The 22,039-nt window shown below is 36.1% G+C and overlaps 1 protein-coding gene across 4 annotated transcripts in view; it reads right to left on the reverse strand.

Moving 5' to 3' along the window:
* Positions 1–22,039, reverse strand: part of RHOBTB1 (Rho related BTB domain containing 1) — a 113,425-nt gene that overhangs the window by 85,775 nt on the left and 5,611 nt on the right. For all 4 annotated transcript variants that reach the window (XM_019731797.3, XM_019731795.3, XM_088792034.1 and 1 more), the window contains exon 2: positions 13,961–14,058. The gene's annotated coding sequence lies outside the window, so the exon portion shown is untranslated. The remainder of the gene's footprint in view (positions 1–13,960; positions 14,059–22,039) is intronic.

Raw genomic sequence — 22,039 nt, forward strand, 5'->3', positions numbered from 1 at the left:
CATGGTATAGAAAGCAAGAAGGATGTTTAGGTTTAAGAAAGTAGAGTTCATGAGTCCTTTAACCACGCCAATAGGAGTAAATGTTTCTAATGCAGAGCAACAAAGGCAAGTGTCAAGCAATAAATTGCGTATTGTTACAAGTATGTCCGCTAATTTTTCTTTTATGATTTTCTTTGGATTTTATGATTCAATATGGGCTGCCTCGAATATAAATGTAAGCGATTGTTAAGAAATTACTTCCACGAAAACAAGCAGAGTCTGTCCTCCATTAAAAGGTTTTCATCTCTTAAACGCTCTCATATCTTAAGGCAGATTTGATTTTGGTGTTTGGAGAAAATGAGATGCTAGAAGCTAAGATTATCACAAAATCACAGGGCTGGGGGATCATCGAGAGGTCATTCAGTTCATCTTTCTGTCTCCATTCAAAATAGCATCCGACGGAGAAAACTGTTCATCCTTTTCTTGAGAATTTTCAGCATAAACTGCTTTTGAGCCTTATCTCAGCTAGCCCGACTTTATTTCTGAAGGAAATTTGAAAAAATCATTTGGGGTTGTATCATACAAACATTGGAGCTACAATGAGGAGGGCAACAGCCTTTGGGTTTGATAGTCAATGGAAACAACCCTGACACCTGCAAACATGTAGGGCACACTGAGAAACACTGACCTGGAAGAAACCTGGAGGCCTGGGAGAATGGGGAAAAGAATATCAATTCAAACCAAGCATTAAAAGAATGAAAATCAAAAAATAAGAAAAATTGTTTAATATTTCATTACTTGCAGAGGAGAAAGTTTGAGACATTTTGGATGACACATTAGAAAGAATTTATCCAAAGTGAGAAGTTATGCTGAACACTGAAATGAATTCCTGTTTAGGTTATACAGTGTCAGTCTTCAGTGGTAACTTTTTCTTAAAGAAAAGCTTCTCATGTTTTAACTAGTTTAGGCAAAATGGTTTACTGGAAGATGGAAGGATGACCTCATTAATCTAAATGACTTAATAAATGCCATTTGATACCTATAATTCTTTAAGATGAAAAAATAATCTCCAGAATTTTTTATGTCTCATGAAGTGTAGTACTCCTAACATCTAACATACATAGTTAAAATCTAGAATATTTTATCTGTACATCACTAAATTTATAACTAGTTAGGAGTGCCCTCACCTCTATCCCAAGCAGCTCCAGTTAAATAGATTTCAGACCTTTTCAGATTAGTTTTAGGTAAATGATGTAAATGTATACTTGGAAACAATTAAAACTATATTTCAAATAACAAAATGTAATCAAGGGAACTTGGCTCATAACTAATTCTGTAGCCAGACCAAATAAAGGGATATGAATAGACTTTAAAAATCAAATGAAACTGATTGATAAAATAACTATAATTTTTTTGCTTTTCCAATTGCCTGATAAGAAGTATACATTGAATTCTTAAGTTCACGACCAACAAATGTCTTTGTGTTGCATTCATTTAAAAATCAGACTCCAAAATATAGGTATCGCTAAATTACCAGACAAGGTTTCTCCACATGTCCGTGGACTTAAGAGTGACATTTACAGAACATCCATTTCCTGGCCGTCAGATTTGGGTTTTGACTTGTTGAGAAGAAATAGCCAACAGGACTGGTGTTTATTCTCTAGCAGCCAGGGAACTTTCCCCTGCTTCTCCTAGTCAGGGCCTGTGTTGCTTATAGTAGATTCAAAGACAAGACACAGTTTAACTGAAAGGATATCTGTCAGACCTGAGTTTTAATCTCATCTCTGTAACTTGCTGGCTTGGTGAACCTGAACAAGTAAATTTATTTCTCTGAGGACAGTGTAAGGCCATCATTTGTTAGAAGCACTAGTCCCGTTTCCCATGGGTTGGGGAAGGCACTGTGATAGCATGTATGGAGTGGCTGTATTTTATAAGCAAATATAGATGAGAAATAACTCTCCAGTCCCATGTTACAGAAATGGAACTTCTACCTCTGTATGTATGTATGGCTGAGTTATATGACTTCAAAATTATCTCACTGGCAATATTTACATTAATTACAAAACTTATTTATAGTAGAATGCCAATATATTAATTGACAATAAGAAATCATCCATTGAGCTAATAAGTTATATTGACTGCTGTATTTTCTCCCTATACATACAGATATATAGATATAAATATAAGCATATGGGGAGAAGAATTATAATCAATGAACTGATTATCAAGTGAATCTGAGTTCAGAATCTGGGAAGTAAGTTAGAAAGTGTAAATGGCTGATGTTTCAAAACCAAGATAACCTATTGGAGACTTCTCTCTCAGGGTTACATTTGCTACATGGTCTGGAGACCTCTGTTCTTGGGTCAGGATCTTTTTACCTTATCAGGACTGGAAAGACCCATAATTTGCCTCTTTGAATTTTCCTTTTCTGAGCAACTTCTGATGGACAAGAATACTTGCTTGTAACAGTCTTCTTGTGTAAGAGTTTTAAAGTTATATGTAGACGCAAAGCTGAAATTTTAAGCTGAAATATTTTTTATTAGTTAGCATGGAAATACTAGGTAATAATTGTGTAAATGCTGCACTGACCTTGTCTGGAAGTAAGATTGAGTTTCAGCAACTTCTCCATATGCAGTTCTGAAAAATGAGGAGCACTTGATTTTATGTAAGTTCTTTCTTTGAAAAAGAATACAGTGTTTTTACTTAGTATGAACATTATTTTTCAGTTTTTCCATATAAGAATCCCTCCTTGAAATGTTTCTGTTTGGCAAAAGCTAACAGAATTTATAACAAGATGACAATCAATGAAAACAGAAACACCATAATAATGGATTCTGGGATTACAAGACTGAGAACCTGGGACTCAAGCCCAGTGCAATGTTTGCAATAATGGGACGTTCACTTGTATCTCATGTTCTGTGAGGGACGGTGGGAAATGAGGAAGTGTAAGGGAGTCGTATCTGGTTCTCTGCCCATTTAGTTCCTTGTTATACCAGAAAGTGATATAAATTCAGTTTTCCTATAAGGCTGTGTAAGGACTTGGAGTTCTCAGGAGAAAATGATATTTCCAATTTAGAAGCTGCAATATGGGACAAATAAATGTGAATGGGAATAATAAATGCTATAGAAAAAGTGTTGGACTGGGAAAAACCCTGGTGTATTAACTATTGGAACAGTGGAATTTAAGGAAAGCTGTAATAGCATTCAATTTGGATATTTTATTAGTTGAAAGGATTTTTAAAAGGATGAAATTTCTGTGTTTCATGTACTTAATTTACACTCTGATATGTGAAATGTTTTCATTATCTATTTGTTTCTATTTTTATAACAGAGAATAAGATGTCTCAAATCTCCCAATTTATATTTAAGGTATATACATACCCTGTTTCCCAGAAAATAAAGACTAGCTGGACAGTCAGTTCTAATGCATCTTTTGGAGCAAAAATTAATATTAGACCCAGCATTATATTACATTATATTATTAATATTATACCTGGTCTTAGAGTAAAGTAAGACCGGGTCTTATATTAATTTTTGCTCCAAAAGACGTGTTAGAGCTGATTGTCTGGCTAGGTCTTATTTTCGGGGAAACACGGTACATATCTATATCTGTCTTCATTATGTGAAAATAATCCACAGCGCCCATTGAAGGGTCAAGAATGTATCACTCTGAGTAAGAAAACTTGCACACTGAAATGCTGATTCCTTTTGTAACTGATCTCTAAGCTAGAAGAAGCCTGAGGAGAATTTTTTAGTGACATTCCTCTGTAGTGATGCTCCTTGTTTTAAAAAATTCATTTTGAAAACTTCTATGCTCTAAATAGATACCATGTAACAGATCCCATAGTAAACCATGCAAATTAAGAATACTATTTCATGGTGTCTTACTGGTAGATGTGATGTAATGGATTTTATGTTTCAGTAGGTACAAAATGTTTAATAAAATTATTTTCATAAAATTCTTGTCATAGCACTTCCTGGATCTTTAAGTATTCTCCTGATTTCAAAAATATATTTTAATTTTGAAAGAGCTAATTTCTGGATTCTGGAAGTGTTTAAATACCCAGCACACACGATGTGTTTTAACTCATCTGCCTTTGACAGCTAACATCAATATTTAAACAGTATCAGAAACTTTTGCATGTGAAATTAGGTCAGGAACTCTCTGCAATGATTTTTTGTTGTTGTTAGAGGCCCATTTTAATCAGAAATAGCATCAAGATGAATAAAATCCAACCGTTTGATTTGCATTCAGAAATTCAATTGTTTAAAATACTGTCTAATAGAAAATTGTGTGTTCAAGTGAGGTTATGGTAGAAAAAGAAATTGTTTTAACATCTACTTGATAATAATGGAAATAATGTGTAAGTTAGAAAATAATGGATCAAATGAACGTTAGTATTTTAAAAATTCAGATAATATGGAGAGTTGCAAAGAAAATAAAACCATCCATTATCCTACCACTATTCACATTTTTGATCAGTGCATCTCTATATGTAGCTATTCTTTTTGTAGAAATGAGATCATACTAGATCTACTGTTTTATAATTTGGGTTTTTAAACAATGTAACATTATATTATGGTAACTAGATGTCAATAAACAATTCTACATTATGCATTTAAATGCTGCACAGTACCCTAGTGTGTCATTTATTATATATATAAATATTAAACACCTACTGTATAGCAGGCATGGTGCTAAGCACTGTCTGGACACACATCACCCATCTCCCTAATGGTCGCTGCCTTCATGTGTCTTACAGTCTAGTGGAGGAGACAGATACTAAATTATCATAAAAATGAAAATATAATTTCACATAAACAGGAGGAAACAGGGTGCTATAAGAGCATCTAATGGAGGTTTCTGAGCCTGCCTGAGAGGATCAGGAAGTGGATGTACCGTATGTTAACCAATTCCCCACTGATAGCATCTGGAGAGTTAAAGGACGGATGATATGATGTAAAAATTTCCCCCTCACTTAAAGAATATGCAAACTGAGAGAACAGGAGTCCTGCAATAAGTATGTAATACATCTTTGGTTCAAGATATTCTTTACACTCCCAAATAACCCTTGAGCTGTCTATTCTATCCCAACCTCTGCCGTTACCATCTTCTCTTTAGACTCAGCCATGCAATGAATTTCTTTTTAAATCTTACTTTTATTGGTTAAATTTAAGAGCCTTGCAATCAATGTTAATGAAGGAGAATTATGCATAATAAATTATCATGAAAAGAAAGCACATTTCTAATTAATTAAAAAATTTGACTTCTAAAATGACTGAACTTTTTGGTGCTCTGTCCTCTGAGTTACAGGATTAGAGTAGTAAAATGATGTTAGAGGGTGTATTAGGAGTATTTGAGAACCTTGGATTTGAAGTGCCAAACATTGAAAGAGGCAGTTTTATTTACAGCTCCATAGAGTGCAATATACAGAAATATTGCAAACGATAGTTTTGCAAGGGATGTTGCCCTTTTTATTAAACCTTAATATATCACTTATGTGTGGTTAGTTATACCTCTCCACAGAAGCAGTCACAACAATTACCTTACTGATGCAAAAATTGATAAAGAAAACAAAAGAAATAAATGAAAGCAAACAAAACAACAAAACAAAACAGAAAAAAAACCGAAAGAAAAAGAAAGAAGGAAACAGGCAAGACAGAAGCCCCACAATCCCAAGTTATTCTGTGGGCAGATATAAATGATCACGTTTGTTTATCCTTCCACTCTAGCCAAATGTAATTATAAGCCTTTCGGTTCTTTATTTTACAATTAAGATTTTAAACTCTGAAAATCTCAACACATCTTTTTTGTATCACTGGACGGGTGCCACTGGGTCATTTAATAGAAAGACCATTTCTCACCCACATAAGAGGGGGGGTGAAGAAAGAGGGATGGTTGATTTAAATACCATAACTCGGAATTCACTGTGATTTAAAATCTCTGACTTAATGTTGCATTAACTACTGGTGGCTGCTTTACTGCCTTTAAAACATGCATATATAATTGGATACTGTAATGCTTTGCGGGTAAAATAAATACCAACTCACACTAAAATAAATACTTTGCATGATAAAGTTCATGTAGACATAAATTAATCATTTACCAGTTAACCAATATGCACAGGAAAGAAATAGATCACTTATTAAAGGTTGCCTCATCTATAACATGGGAAAAATAAAATGCTGATATATTTTACTGTGTTGCTGTGAGGGAAGATATATAAAATTATTGCTAGCAGTTTATTAACCATAAAATGCAGTATGAACATTAAATTAATAATATTTGTACTAATTCACATTCAACACCGTCTGCATTAAATATTTCTTTCCCCCCTTTTGAAGCATACAGAAAACCAAGCTGAGGCCTTTTACTTAATTTTTTATGGTGTCTTCGGAATTCAGCAAAGCATCACAGAAGTTACTGGTTACGGTAAAAACTTTTCAGTGGCTCACTCCCACCATTTCTAAGAAAAAGTTCTTGGTTGTTCACACCCCCAGCCCCATTTTTAAAGTCTTCTCCTTACTGGGCTTTATGTCTTTCCCTTGTATAGACATAATAGTTATGAAGGAAACATGGGTTTGAAATTTTGAATCAGGCAGAAGTTATTAACATGCTCTGTGTTTGGGTTTCTTCTGAAATATATGTTGAAATGGGGAAATAATAGTAAATTGGGGGTGGGGGGTATGTTGGGTCTCTGCATATTGCATCAAACTGATCTGCAGGGTCCAGCGTCTGTGTTCGGACAGCAACCTGGCTTGAAGCAGCAAGTCTCAAGGCCGTCATGCTGCTCACAATGTTACAGGCTTTACAGATAAATCAAGCTTCTGTTTCTGCACCCACGTCCAGAAACATCGTTCGAGGGCACACGGGAGAAATCAGCAACATAGAACATGGTGCCGTTAGTAGTCTTCTACCACTACATTTGTTTTTTTTTAAGGGAGTCTTATTATTTAGAAGACCAACTTGTACAAAACCTGTATTCCACTCAGCACATTTTTAACATTGTCAATGTCCCTTTGACTCTCAGTGATAAAACACATCAGACGTTTCTCCACTTCTTTTTATAGGGGCCGTTAATATAGAAATGCCTCCTCATTTCCCACTATGAAATGATAAATGGCTGACTGGAGATGTCTGAAATATTGCCAGATCTCCTCTATGTATCATGTGTCGCCAGTAATAATAAACAGTGACTAATCTTTGGTCATGAAGTATATTTATGGCTTTCTTGTCATCAGGAGGTAGGTATTTCTTGAATCAGGTTTAAGGCTCTAATATTTATGCTAGGAACATGTGTGCTAGAAAAAGTATTCCTAGGTTCATAGGAAAACAATCCTCTCATTTAACTATTTATAGAGCTTGGCGTTTCCATGTATATCTGTCTCTCTTTAGGGTTCACCTAGGAGTGTTTTGATCAGCAATCTAATTTATCCCAATCAGTTTACCATTTGTGTGATAACAGTCTCCTTGGCTAATAAGAAAAGTAATAGGGAAAGGACTATAGCTAAAATGCAAATTTATCGCAGTTAAACCTTATCAGTGATCAAAAGGAAACACAATGAAATTGTTTCCTTTATCTCCTAAATCCAACTGGGGTTGGGGGGTGGGGAATAAAAGTTTTCCTAAAGGAACTATAATGGCAGAACACCAGAAGATAAAACTAATATAAGACAAATTAAGGCTTTGAGGGAAATGAAATAGGGTCGATAAGGGTGTAATTCTATGTAATTCAATTCAGTTTAACGGAATAGGAAACAGCAAGTGCAAAGGCCCTGAGGCAGGAACATGCCTGGTATGCTGGCAGAATTGTAATGAAGTTAGAGTGATTGAAGTGGAGTGAATGTGGGGGTTAGGATAGAAGGAGATATGGTGGTCTTGGTGGGCTGGATCGTATATGACCTTGAGGACCACTGTTAGACTATAGGTTTTACTCTGACTGTTGCAGGAGCCGCTGGAGGATTTTGAGTGAAGGAGCAGAATGTTCTGACCTATACTTTATTTGAAATAGACTGTTGAGGGTGGGGGGTGGGGGGACAGGGGTGGGGTGAAAGCAAGGAGATAAATTAATTAAAATGAAAACTTCAACTTATCTCTCTGCATAAGTTTAATGAATACGAGCCAGGAATTAATGGGAGACAATAGCTCAAAATCACATGCAAACACAATGAAGTTATAACTACACAAAACTAAAACTGGTCGGAAGCTAGAATTCAATACAGCAATCAATTTCATTACACAGCACCCAATGGTAAGTGTGAAACATTTTAAACTAAGGTCTTGAACAATCAGTGGTTAAAAGAAATAACTGCTAAGGTTTGGGAACTTTGAACATCTATGGCTTAGGAATAGGTGAAAAATCTCTCTCTTTTATATGGTATGTTGTGGAATTAAACAAGTGCCTATTGTGACATTGAGATGGTCCTCTCAGGTACCTTTCAATCCTTTGCTTCTCAGGAGTTGGAAGTTGGGGAAACTTGAGGAGTTAAGAAGAAAGCAAACCAGGAAAGATGAAGGGAGCTATAGCTTGGATTAATCATAAATGTTTTTATTGTCAAATTTAAAATTTTGAATGATAGGAAGATTAAAAAAAGTTGGGTCTTCTCTGGGGAACAAAACAATGGAAAAATAAAAATACTGACAAAAGGTGAATTTAGCCTTATAGTCAGCCTTCCTGGCATTCAGAATTATTAGGTTATGAAATAAGAGCTCTCTCCATTTCTCCGGGGCCATTTAAGTTTAGAACAAATTGGACCTGAAAAAGTGTCAAAATTCACAGTAGGAGTGCCCACTCAGAGCGCCATTTCTTTCTCTGAAGTAGGTTACTACATTCACCTAGGGAAATTTGTATTGAATTATAATTAGGTGGCTAATTAAAAAGTGGATTATCAACTATATTAAAATATGCCAGAAAGATGTGCACATCGTTCATTCTTTAATTTAGGAAATCCACCTTTTCCTTAAAAAAAAAAATTCTCATTGGAAAGTTTCATGTATAATATGCACATTTTCTTTTTTCTTCTTAAGTCAATTTTATTAAAGTAAGACTTAAGATTTTTTTTATTGAGGGGATGGATATAATTTGAGCCTCTACTGCTAATAAAAATTCCTACACATCACAGTTATTCTTTATAGTGAGAATGCAAGGCCATGATAATGACCCCAAGGTGATGCAAGGTCTCCAGAAGAAATAATACTAAAAATGAAAATAATAACTGGTGCCATTTATCCACTGCCAGTGTATGTCAAATGCTACCTGCCTCATTTAATTCTCTCAATAACCCAATGAGGTAATGTTATGTCTATTAAACAGATGAGAAAACTGAGCTTAGGCAGGCAAATTATTCAAGGTCACACAGCTTGAAGGTTTTAAAGCTGCAATTCAAACTCAGGTCTGTTTGACCTCAAAAATTTTGTGTTAAACATTGTCTGTCCTTAAAATGTTTTGACGTTAAGCTAAAACTTTATTGTTGCATTGAACTGGTTTTGAAATTGATAGTATTCATGTACCATGTAAGTGGTTAGTCAGAATCTTATGTTAACTGGAATACATTTCCTAGCCACGTATCCAAATACCAGTTTGTTTTAGAAAGCTGATGATCGTCAGGCAATTCTTGAGCCATTACTAACAGCAGAAGTTAAAAAGTAACAGTCATCTGATACTGTAAATTACTTTTTGTCTTTTCCTATTTTCTTCTAATCTCTGAGAAGGTACAGATTAAATGATAGCCCATGAACTTTGGTACGATCCTATCACTGAGCCTTCTAGACTAGTCAAGTATTAAATGGTTCAGTCCATCCCGAAGGCACTTAAAAATTGCCCACCCCAAGTAGATGACTTAGCAGGTAGGCATGACCACGCTGAGATGGGCTCATTGAATTGCTTATATGGTAGTACTCAGTTCTGATAGCATATGGGTGATTTGGAGTTCCTTTTCAAATAAATGATGACAACAATAACAGTCATTAGACTAATATTTTTTGAGGGCCTACTGTGTGTCAAACACTGTGCTCATTAACATGTATTATTTTATTTTACTCCAGGGTTTCTCAGTTTTGGTCCTATTGGCCTATTGGGCCAGAGACTCTTTGTTGTGGGGGGCTGTCCTGTGCATTCTAGGAAGATGAGCAACATTTCTGGTCTCTGCTCCCCAGTGGTGACAGCCCATACTATCTCTAGACATGACCAAATGTCTCCTGGTGGGCAAAATCGCCCCCAGTTGAGAAGCTCTGTTTTATTTCCTCAACAACTTGAGGGGTCAGTACTATTAGACTAATAATATTACTGATGAGGAAACTGTGGCTCCAAGAGGTTTACATACAATGCCTACAGTGTCACAGTAAATTACAGAGCTGGAATGTGCACAGATGCCTGCCTCTTGAATGCTTTTGTTCTTGGGGTTGAAACTCACAACTGAAGATCTACCCTGTTTCCCACGCTCTTCACTAGTGTGTCTCATCAGAAGGGTGGGGTGGTAGGAAGGAAGACAGGGTGCTTGTGATGTAATGCACAGAACTTTTATTCTAGCATGGTGTTTTCTGTGACAGATTAATTCCATTTTAATTGGAATTCTGGAAACTAATGAAAAAAAATTACAAGTGTTAGATGGTCTATTCTCTGGGTTTTGAATTTGTCTGATTTAATTCTAACCAATTAGCATGCCATTATGGAGGAGTATTACATTGAGAATCAATATTACACTAAACACTAATATTTTATTCAGTATTAAAAATTTATATAAATGGTAATACAAGTGCTTTATTCCTACTTTCTTTAAATGAGGAGAAGTGCTTCCTCAGGGCGATTCTAGCTACAAAGAAAATGATAGCTTCTTAGGAGACTATTGGTATTATGCTTTACATAGATCATTGCTTAAATGAATCAATAAGATATAATTGAATGAAATTTGTTTATTATAAAGTATATGAGTTTTTCAGCATATCAAAAATTGTTTTCCATTTTATACCTATATCTCCTGTTAAGATGATAACAAAAGTACTTTATTGTCCAATACTGCTAAAAAGGATGAAACAACTGTGATCCTTATCTTTATTTTAGGATATCACCCCTCCCTCCCTCCAATCTTTCTCTCTCTCCCCACTCGTTCCCGCTCCTTTTCTGCCTCCCTCTTTTTTTTTTTTTTTTTCCTTTTGGTTATTCTACTTTCTTTTGATTCAGAGATAATCTTAGGGTGGAATTTGAACCTAAACATATCCAGACTCTGCATTTTATGACTTCTTTGCAAAAGAGGAACTAATAAGTTTAGATAAACTAAACTAGATAAACATCTAATAACCACCTAGAAATAGTTCAGTTAGGCATGACTTCAAAACTGCATTTTATATCTACTTTCCAAATAGTGCCCTGTGTGCCTTTCCCAGCATCTGGCCTTGCTGTGCTTTTGGATTTTAGACTCTGGGCCCATTGCAATGGCTCCTCCTCTTACCGGCCCTCCCTCCATCTGGCCCATTCCTCTGCGTCCACTCTTCTAACTTCAGTAGCTTTTTCAAGCTTCAGAGCTAAGGAAGCACAGAAAGATTTCCATAGTTTGGATCTAATGAAGGCACTTAACAATTTCTATCACTTAGGCACTTTATTTCCCAACTTTTCAAATATTTGAAAACTATGCGACAACTATACCTTTTATAACATCCCTAGCTTTGTGAATTGTTATACTCTGTTCCTCAGTATTAGAAGCATTTTGCTCCGTATTTTAGCGCTCTCCCAATTAGGTTGGCCAGATCAATCAGTTAATATGCACATACCTTGAAAATGCTACTCTTGGAAAAAGGTTGCTTAGAATTCTGAAGGCATTATTGGAAGTTAAAAATGGCCATGCAAAATCAAAGCAAAAATAATTATTGAATAAATTAAACTAACTGAAAAATTAGAAAGTGGAGATATGTTCAGCATAGCAATCACCATTACAAATAGGAAAATTTAAAGTAAAAAAAATAACATTTAATGGGTTGACTTTTCTAAAATATTGATTGGATTTAATTAATAAGCATTTTATGCATATGGCTATTCTGAAAGTTCCTTTAAAAATGAAAGACGACTGCCTTAATGAGAGGTATTATTACATGAATATATTTGAATCTGTCTTATGAAAAATAGAACTTGAGAATTTAAAATGTGTGCATAAAATGCAAATGGATTTAATTAACTGAAAAACCCATAAGACAGAACTTCTTCAAATAAGCAATTACTTTGGGGACTAATAGTGTAAATAGGATCCTGATTCATTAGCACAAATACCCATATGAGAAAAGGAGCAGCAAATTTTATCCTTTAAGTTATTTATGCACACATGGTAATATCTCATTAATTTAGGGCTTCAGTAAATTTAAAATCTGTTGATAATTTGTTTATGAGCTGGGCTGAAATTTACCTTTGCTTTGCAAATACATTTATTTATAGGTAGATAATATATGGTGTTTTAAACATTTATTTTCAATCTTACGTACACTTTTTAGATGCAGAATAAACTATTTTCAGTGAACCTCAGGCACTATACAAACTCCTACATACATCCAATCTATATGCTAATAACAAAATGTTCATATGATTTATTATAACAGGTTTCCTTAAGGATTTCCTCTTTGTAATGTTTTGTTGAAGTTAGTATATGTAGTTTAAAGTAATAAAAGCCACATTTGTTTATAAGTTATCTATAATTCAGCCTTCTCCCAAATTCAGATATACCCACCTTCCTAATTCTTTGGAATAAATGAAATTTTTGTAATACTCACAGCTACAAATATAGAGAGAATTCTTCTTTTAAATATGTGTTAGAACATACAAAGAAAAATAAAATGCAATAAAGAGTGAAAATAACGAGTGTTTTGTGGGTGGACGAAAGAAGGTGAACTGTCTCAAACCATTTCAAGTCCTTTAGGCACAATACCCTGGTGAAAGAGCTCAATACTGTGGAACCTCAGTTATGTGGCCCTTTCTTAAAAAGCTAATGGTGCTTTCTTGGGATGACTCAGTTCTAATCACTTGAAAAGTGATAGTAAGTTTTTCCAGTTAAAGACAGACAGTGCCCAGGCCAAAAGGGGTGGATGCTCCAAACTACGGCATCTGGGACAAAGAGAAATGCCACCGCACAGCAATCTGGTATTTCTAAATCATCCTTGTATGTGGCCATGACTTTTAAGAGTCTACGTGTCGATTGTCTGCACAGGATGCTACTGGGAAAATTAAAAACAGGGAAACCTCATGTAAAAAGGAGTCAGGAGGCCAGAAGGGGGAGCCCTCAGGCACTACTGCTCTACGTCAGGTACGGACCCCAACAGGAAAACTTGTCAATTCCAGACCTCAATAGGAGTAGACATACATACCTTGCAAGTCCAGACTGTTTTACAACTCCAGCAGGAAGAAGGAAGATGTCCTACCTTGCCCAGCAACTCACCCAATAAGAAACGGTCACCACCCTGAACTCTTTGCTTCCCTCCAATGGTCTTTCATGCAAAACGACCCCCTCATAGTCCTCTTTTTTCTCCATAAAATAATGTTCCTTCCTCTCCTTCACTTGTTGGATGTGCCTATAGTTTTTGCTGTAGCATGATTGTCCTGAATTGCAATACCTGCTATTCCCAAATAAATCCACTTTACTGGTAAAATAACTGGCTGTTTATTTTTTAGTACCACATTACTCTCCAAAGAATTTAAAAAATGTATATAAAGTGGGTAGAAGAGTTATGTTATTTTAATGATCAAAACCCACATGTAGGTCAAAATGACTCCAATTCTAAACCAGGTAAAGGATATTAAGCTAGAATTTTTAAAAAAACACAATTGAACTAAAAAATGGAATAGACCCTTTATTAATGAAACATTCTGAAGACAAATTTGGATATTATTCATAAGTCATGCCATCTTCTCATAAGAAGCATTTCCATTTCTTTTATAAATATTGTGAGAAAATTAGATGGAGGGGAAAGTCAATTCTGTTACCCAAATTAGTAGTTACTTACCACACGAAGGAGGAACAGAAGCTTCAATTCCATTTTCATAACTTAAGAATACTTGATGAAAGAGGCCTCTTTCATGTGCTTCTTGATTGTTATAAAACCTGGAGATACAAACATAGACTGTTTCATCATCAAGAAGAAAACTGCTCAAATAACACTAGTTTCTTATGTCAATGATTGTTTCTCATTTGAATGAGAGCTGTCTTAGCCAATCATATGCCATTAACCAATCAACCAGTTGCCCACAAAAATTGGAGCAAGAAAGGCTAAAATGACTACTGCCATTAGTGAAAGAAGTCCTGGGGTTGCGTCCCAGTCAGTATTTGTCTGAGTGAACTTTAAGTCTTTAACCCCATTGAGGTTCAGTTCCGTCTTCTCTTGGGTGGGAGTGGTCATACCAGTTATTCAGTGGACTGTTCTGACGATGAAAGGAGATGACATGTAGAGAGACATTTAGTTAACAGTAAAAGTATTTAATTTATTTATGCCCATTTAACTTAAGAATTAGAGGTAGCTTCCAAAAGAAAACATAATGAAATGGGAATAAAAATAAGGGACTAAGACTGAGAGTCAAAAAGGAGGAAGGACACATGCTCCTATGTTGGTCAGCAGTTGAAATAATTGAAGTTACAATTTAGATTTGAATTTCTTGGTAATTTAGGTAAAGGGAAAACATAATTTCCTCTATAACTTCTTGTATTAGGAGAAAATGTATTACTTCTCCCAAAGTCACCAAGTATTTTAATTTTGATATGAAATTCACAGAAAAATATTTTCATGTAAAACATGACATAGAGAAATCGAGATAGAATGGACTATCCTATTTAACAAGAGTAGGCCTGACCACCTACTTTGAAAACTGAAGGGCATGACAGTACATTTGCTTGGCGGTAGTTCTTATTGCTACAAAACTTCTAGAGACAAACCTGAAGCTTGAATTAGGGAAATCCTAAGTATAAACCTACTAATTCCCAAATAACAAATTATCCAGCTGTCTTCCCTTGTTTTGCCTTCCTAACAAACACACAAGGGGCTTCTTTATTTAAGTCATGTTCTCAATAGAGGAGGAATTTCTGAAGTAAGTCACTGATGACTGGTGATTCTAGTCAAGTTGTTACTCACTAATAAATAGGGGGCAGAGCTGTAAAGATGAAGTGTGGTAGAGTACTGATGTGATGTAGTACTGATGTGATGCAGTACTGATGTGATGTAGTACTGATGTGATGCAGTACTGATGTGATGTAGTACTCATGTGATACAGTACTGATGCGATGCAGTACTGATGTGATGTAGTACTCATGTGATACAGTACTGATGTGATGCAGTACTGATGTGATGTAGTACTCATGTGATACAGTACTGATGCGATGCAGTACTGATGTGATGTACTATTGATGTGATGCAGTACTCAGGCAATACAGTACTGATGTGATGTAGTACTAATATGATACAGTACTGATGTGATATAGTACTGATATGATACAGTACTGATGTGATGTAGTACTGATGCGATGCAGATGCAGTACTGATGTGATGTAGTATTGATGTTATGCAGTACTCAGGCAATACAGTACTGATGTGATGTAGTACTAATATGATACAGTACTGATGTGATGTAGTACTGATGTGATGCAGTACTGATGTGATGCAGTACTGATGTGATGCTGTACTGACAGCTGCACAGCCCAGTTCATGGTACAATTCCAAAAGGCAAAGAAGGACAAAGGGAAAAGATACAACTAAATGATTATATAAATGAAACAAATCACAGCACAAAGCCTCTTCCTTGAAACGTCATTCCAATCTAACAAGGCACTCCTCTCAATTTTCTTCTCTGGTTCTTCTTTTTCTACCTCTCCTTACACGTGGGCTTTCCTCAAGTTTCTTCACTTGGCAACAATTTCATTCACACGTATAACTTAAATGATATCTTTTTAAATATTTTTCCAGATAGGTGCTCATCTCCATCCTCTCCTGAATTTGCTTTTCTTTCTGTACCTAAAATCTCTCTGACTTGAATGCTTCCTCTCCATCATTGTTCCTCCCCACAACACACACACATCCAACTGATTATAGCCGCTTTGCCCACACAAAACTTTTTTCCCCTTTTACATTTCCAAGGCCATTGTCATATCAGAAATGTACCATCTATCATTGACCAATGAGGCAATGGCCTCCCATTTCATGTCCTCCCTGCTTCTAATCTTCATAATTTCCCAGCTTTTCTGATGATCCCAGTTTTTTTCATGAACCTCACGTTTCTCCACTTGCTTGCAAATTTCCAACAGTCTCTGTAGGGCCAAACTCCCTCCAGTCTCTGTAGGGTCAAGTCTAAAACTTCTCAGCACAGCTTTCTAAGATCTGAGACCAATGCATTTACCATTTTCCATATAACCTCTTTAGTCATGCTAAACCATTTCTCCTCACTGTCTCTCCTCCCTCCAAAAGCTGTTTCCTGACTCCATGACTTTGGTTACTAGCCTTCTGCTGTCTGAAATGCTCATTTTTTAACACCCAGTTCAAATACCACCTCTTTGAGGGATCTTCCTGAATTCTTGAGTAAGAATTGATTGTACCCTCCTCTACATACCCAAGGATGCTTAACTGTACCCTTGCTACAAAAGCCACATTTACAGTACTCTGGCTTTATTTTGTACAGGTATATACAGCAGTGCCAAGAGCACTCAGAGAGTTCATAATTTAGCTACGGAAACCCTGCTGTATTTACATTTCTGACTTCCACAGCATAATATTTAATGCTTGAATATTATGGATGCTCTATAAATAATTGAAGTTTAGATGATTTTAAAGACACCATTCTAGAAAATGCTTCTGAATAAGTAACAATGTCAAGACTAAGACTGTTCACATTTGAAACACAAAAGGAATGAAAGGAAGGAGGATGAGAGAAAAACCAAGTACAGGTGGATGTGTTATTTTTCTCTTTTATTTGAACAGAAATTTGATCATTTTATAAAAAATCAAGTAAGGGTTTATTTCTGAGGAAACATGTTGCATTTGTTTTAAGGAAATAGACCACAGAATCCTTAGTCACTCTGCATTTGAAATTATCACATGAAATACAAGATCTCACGTTAGGGATGGAACATGCCTTCCGGAGCCTGTCCCAGTAGCTGTCACATGTAAGGTTGTGTAATATTTGTTGAATGAGTAAGTGCTTACTCATCCACTAGTCTGTCTCCCAGCTGTGCCCCCAATCTCTCTCTTCCTCTTTGTAGCCAAACTACAGCAAGTAATCACGTCGCGTGGCTCTCCTCTTTCTTTTCTTACCTCCCCTTCACAGCTCATACCCCATTAATCAGACCTCTGCCTTATCACATCGCTGATTGTGCTGAGACATTAACTTCCACTCTGCCACCACTGGGTGGACTCAAGCTGTGGTGGTGTAGTGGATGCAGGGAGACAAACTAAGGATGCAGTTCACCTCCCAGAAGTCACTACGTAAGAATGTGCTCTGCGACATTACAGGCTACGGCCTTCTTCCTCCACACAGCGACGTCAGCACGTGGGTGAGGCCAGTCCACACTGCTTTGTGAACCTTTGGTTTATTTGCCCTGGTCATGAGAGTACCAGGGTGGAGGAACAGGCAGCACTGTGCTCATGAAATTTCTTAGTGTCAGGTTCACATTTTCTCCCCAGGTTAGAACCCAGAACCTCAGACTGTTCTATGCTTAAATTTCACTCTAGTCCCACTCTTCCTCGTGATCACCAACATGTTGAAATGACTTTCCTCTCTATCATGCGTGCTCCCCACTTATCTTCTTGAGATCTATGTGAGATGTGAACTTATGAACTATTCTCAAACAGGCATAACCACAGATAGCACTTGTTACAACTCTATTTCCTGTACATTTCACTTAGTGATTTCTCTTTAATTCAAAACAGTTCTCTCCTGATCAGGGCTCTCTACTCTTGCTAAATAAAATGATCTTCCACATTCAAGCCAACTGACCACTGTTACCTACCTGAAATGAAATCCTTGCTTCCTTGTCCCCGATGGCCCAGCAACCTCCTATTTCTATTTTCTATATTTCCTTCTATTTCTCTTGCTGCTCGTTTCATCCTTTGCAAGCTCATCCCTCACTATTTTATGGATTCGAATTCTTCAAGACTTTGGTCCTAGTGTTCTCCTCTACCACTCACTTTACCCTTTCTCTAGGCAATCAGATCCATCTGTGGATCATACCAGTAATAGCCAGACCTGTGAATGTGAAGATGAGTCAAAAGTTTATATCCAAGCCTCAGAGCTCTCTGACAAGCTCCACACCCATAAATAAACATCTGCTTGCTCTGTCCTGTGGTGCATCTAAGACTTTTGAACTCTGAATTTAGCACCTGTCTTTGCAAAGTTGTTCCTCTTCCAGTATTCCCTGACACTTACTTAGAAGATGGCCCATCAGTTATATCCCCCATACATCTTTCTAATCCATTTACTTTTTAGAAATCACCAACATCTCATCCTTCCTCCCCTAAGGCAAGCTACCAGTATCTCCGCTTAAAAATTTCAACTGGTCTATACAACTTTTGCCCCTTGCCAACCAATAGTCCACCTTGTAGCCAGAAATATACATTTCTTTGTATTTTTTTTCATTAAAGTTTATTGGGGTGACAATTGTTAGTAAAGTTACATAGATTTCAGGTGTACAATTCTGTATTACATCATCTATAAATCCCATTGTGTGTTCACCACCCAGAGTCAGTTCTCCTTCCATCACCATATATTTGATCCCCCTTACCCTCATCTCCCACCCCCTCCCCCTTACCCTCTGGTAACCACTGAACTATTGTCTGTGTCTATGGGTTTTTGTTTCTCATTTGTCTTGTTCTTTTGTTGTTTTTGGTTTATATACCACATATCAGTGAAGTCATATGGTTCTCTGCTTTTTCTGTCTGACTTATTTCGCTTAGCATTACACTCTCAAGATCCATCCATGTTGTCACAAATGGTCCTATTTCATCTTTTCTTACTGCCGAATATTTCTTTGGAAATACAAAATTGATGATGTAACTACACCCCTTCCCCCAAAAAAACCCAACAAAAACAAACCTACCTTGTCTTTCTTATTGGTCATAGGATAAAGACACGTTCTTTGATATGGATAAAAAGCCTTTCATGGCAGTGGCCCTGATGACATCTCCATACCCAAGCTGTTCTCCCTGTTCCTGGTACTCCAGCTGCTTGGCTCTCCTTTCCTTTCCATTAACTCTGTTCTCTTCTGCTTTCCATACATCATGGCTTTCCCATACATTATGCCTTCTGCCTGTACTCCTGGTCTAGTAGGCCGCTATATGTCATTTAGATCCCATTTTCTAGAACCTTGCATTTCTGTTTTGTAGCCTTTAGAACAGTTTAATTTTCATACTTATTTGTGTCGTTCTTTTACTGTCTGTCTTCCCCATCAGCATGGAGACCAAATGAGGGCAGAGAATACCTGAAGCCATTCTTTGCATCCTAACAACGTCTGGCGCATAATGAGTTCTCAGAAAGATGACTTTACTGGAAGCATGAGTATATGAAATGACTATGAAAATAAACATATACATTTAGTGAGAAAAATGTACTCTGATCCTAGATGTAAAAAATTCTAACGATAAGCATAGTATTGAGATCGGTAAGAAGAGCATTGAGAGCTCTTGATGGATTTAAGAAAGTCAGAGAACTTCCTTTCTCACCCAGAATCAGCAGTGCATGGACGGGAATAATACTGATTTTTTAAATAAAAAATTTCACCTGGGCTGAAGCAACTGATTTTTGCATATAAGAAATATGCTACAATAGGAAGGTAGTAGTTTTCACCCCTATTCTTGCCTTTTTTGCCACTGCATGTATTGAACAAGAGTCACTGCAAGGAGAGGTAGAGAGGATTAGAACCAAAGACATGCTGGGTAGGCAAAGCAGAGAAGAAATTTAAAAACTAGACATTTAAGTTTCTGGATTGTGGATGTTCTGCCAGGTATGCTTTTTTATATCCTTGCCTCTAAAATCCATGTCATTACATGAAATATAATAGTTTCTGCTTCCATATGGTGACTGAATTCTAGCAACTGTATCAGGATCTCAACAAATAGATGAAACGAAAATGTTGTATGAGTTTTTCCCCCTCAGTTACATTTCAAATACACCCCAAATAATGAAACACAAATTTTGCAAATTAGAATAGTGTCAGTTATAAATGTACTTTTGCAATTATGAGAGTAAAAACATTCTACATTGAAATAAGAAATGCCATCTGATTTCGATTTAACACAAAGGGGGAAAACCACATTCCATTTAAGAATGACAAATAAAGCTGTCAATGTGATCCATTTATAGCACCTCAGAGAATGCCACAATTCCACATAATGTTCTGAGAAGCTGGTTATTGTATTTGCTCTCTCAAATAGAGAAGGCGGACAAGTCCCCGATGGACAGCTATCTAAGGAAACTAAGGTTAGCTGGAATAACTTGCATTAGTCAAAGTCCTAGGTGCACAGCCCCCTTCAAGGGGAGAATGAGAGCTTCAGACATTTTATTTAAATAGTGTGCAAACATAGAAAGAGCGGAATGCTACAGGGACTGGTGGGGGTGTGAAAAAACTGGAGAAAAACCTTTGTTTTCTTAGTCCACCTCCCCAACCCTCCTCCCCTGACTTTTGGAGGGCTTTACTGACCTAATGAGGCTTCTTTCTGCAAGGCCTACTGCTAACAAAAATTACAGAGAGCCTTAAAATCTTAATTATAAACATCCAAAGCATTAGTCATTTTTGAACATTTTATTATGGGTTATTGCAGGCTTAGGTACAAGGGCACTTGCCAAAAGCAAACATTGTAAATATAACCTCTATTCCTTATGACTATACTCTAGCTTCTTTCTTTTAAGAAACAGTTTGCTATTAAATATACATATAAATGTGTATATATATATATATATATATATATATATATATATATACACACTGTATGTATATTCATATATAAGTATATATAAAATATGACCCTCTACAAGGCATAACTGATTTTTTTCTTCCCCTCATTGGCTACTAAAATCTGAGAACAAAGTTTGTTACTATCTTCTAGCAAGAGTGTTGAATTTCATGGCATACATTTTGAGTATGAATCTTTTTCCTGGCCCCATCTTATGTTCTTAGCCTTATTTTTTTTCCTTTGACTCATTTCCCTTACTTATTTGAAATATATTTTATATTGCTAAGCCGTATATATTTTTATTAGTCTTTTTCTATGAGCCTAAATCCTTTCCAGCATATAAATAAAATATACAACATTTATACATAGCCTTTCTTTTTCCTTTGGAGGGTTGCAAAATATTCCCAAGGCAACATATAATTTATTACCATAAATGTATGAACATCAAGACACTGGTGCTCATAGTAATTAGTTTTTCTTTGTGATATTTAGCTCAATATTTCAGTTAGATTTTCTTACTGTATACACTTACACCTTTAGGGCTAGGTTTCCTAGTCTGAGGTCTGTGGACTCTCCAAATTATATGCAAAATTTTTTGCATGTAAATTTTTATTGAGTGTCATGATTTTAATCCAATTCTAAAAGGTGCATTTCACTCAAAAGATTAAAAATTACTGATTTACAGTGGAATAACACCAGAAGATCAGACCTTTGTTTTTTGACATTGAGCTAATTGACAAAATATCTGTTGATTACCTGTGAAGTGCTTGGCTCTGTAATAGATATTCAGAAAATAGCAGTAAACATGTAGACTTGACCTCTGACCTCAGGATATACTACTAGTCCCGTGGGGATGAGGAAAAACAAACAAACAAGAAAGATAAAATAATTGGATGGTAATAATATACAATAACAAAATAATGTAATAGAAAGTGAATGAGCTTGGTGGTCAGGAAGACCTCTCTGAAAAGATGTCATCTTAGCTGGGTGAAACAAGATCGGAGGGAAGAGCACTCCCAGAGAGAGAGAGACTACCTAATGCAAAGACCCTAATGGAGATACAAGCTTGTTACAATCTATAGCTCTTCTAGAAAATATGAATGGTAGACATCCAAATACATGTTTCAAATTCATTTTTAATATTTCAGTCTAGAAATA

Source organism: Rhinolophus sinicus, chromosome 15 (assembly GCF_057876585.1).
Source record: "Rhinolophus sinicus isolate RSI-liver-muscle chromosome 15, RSI-T2T, whole genome shotgun sequence".
In the NCBI taxonomy this organism is placed as follows: Eukaryota; Metazoa; Chordata; class Mammalia; order Chiroptera; family Rhinolophidae; genus Rhinolophus; species Rhinolophus sinicus.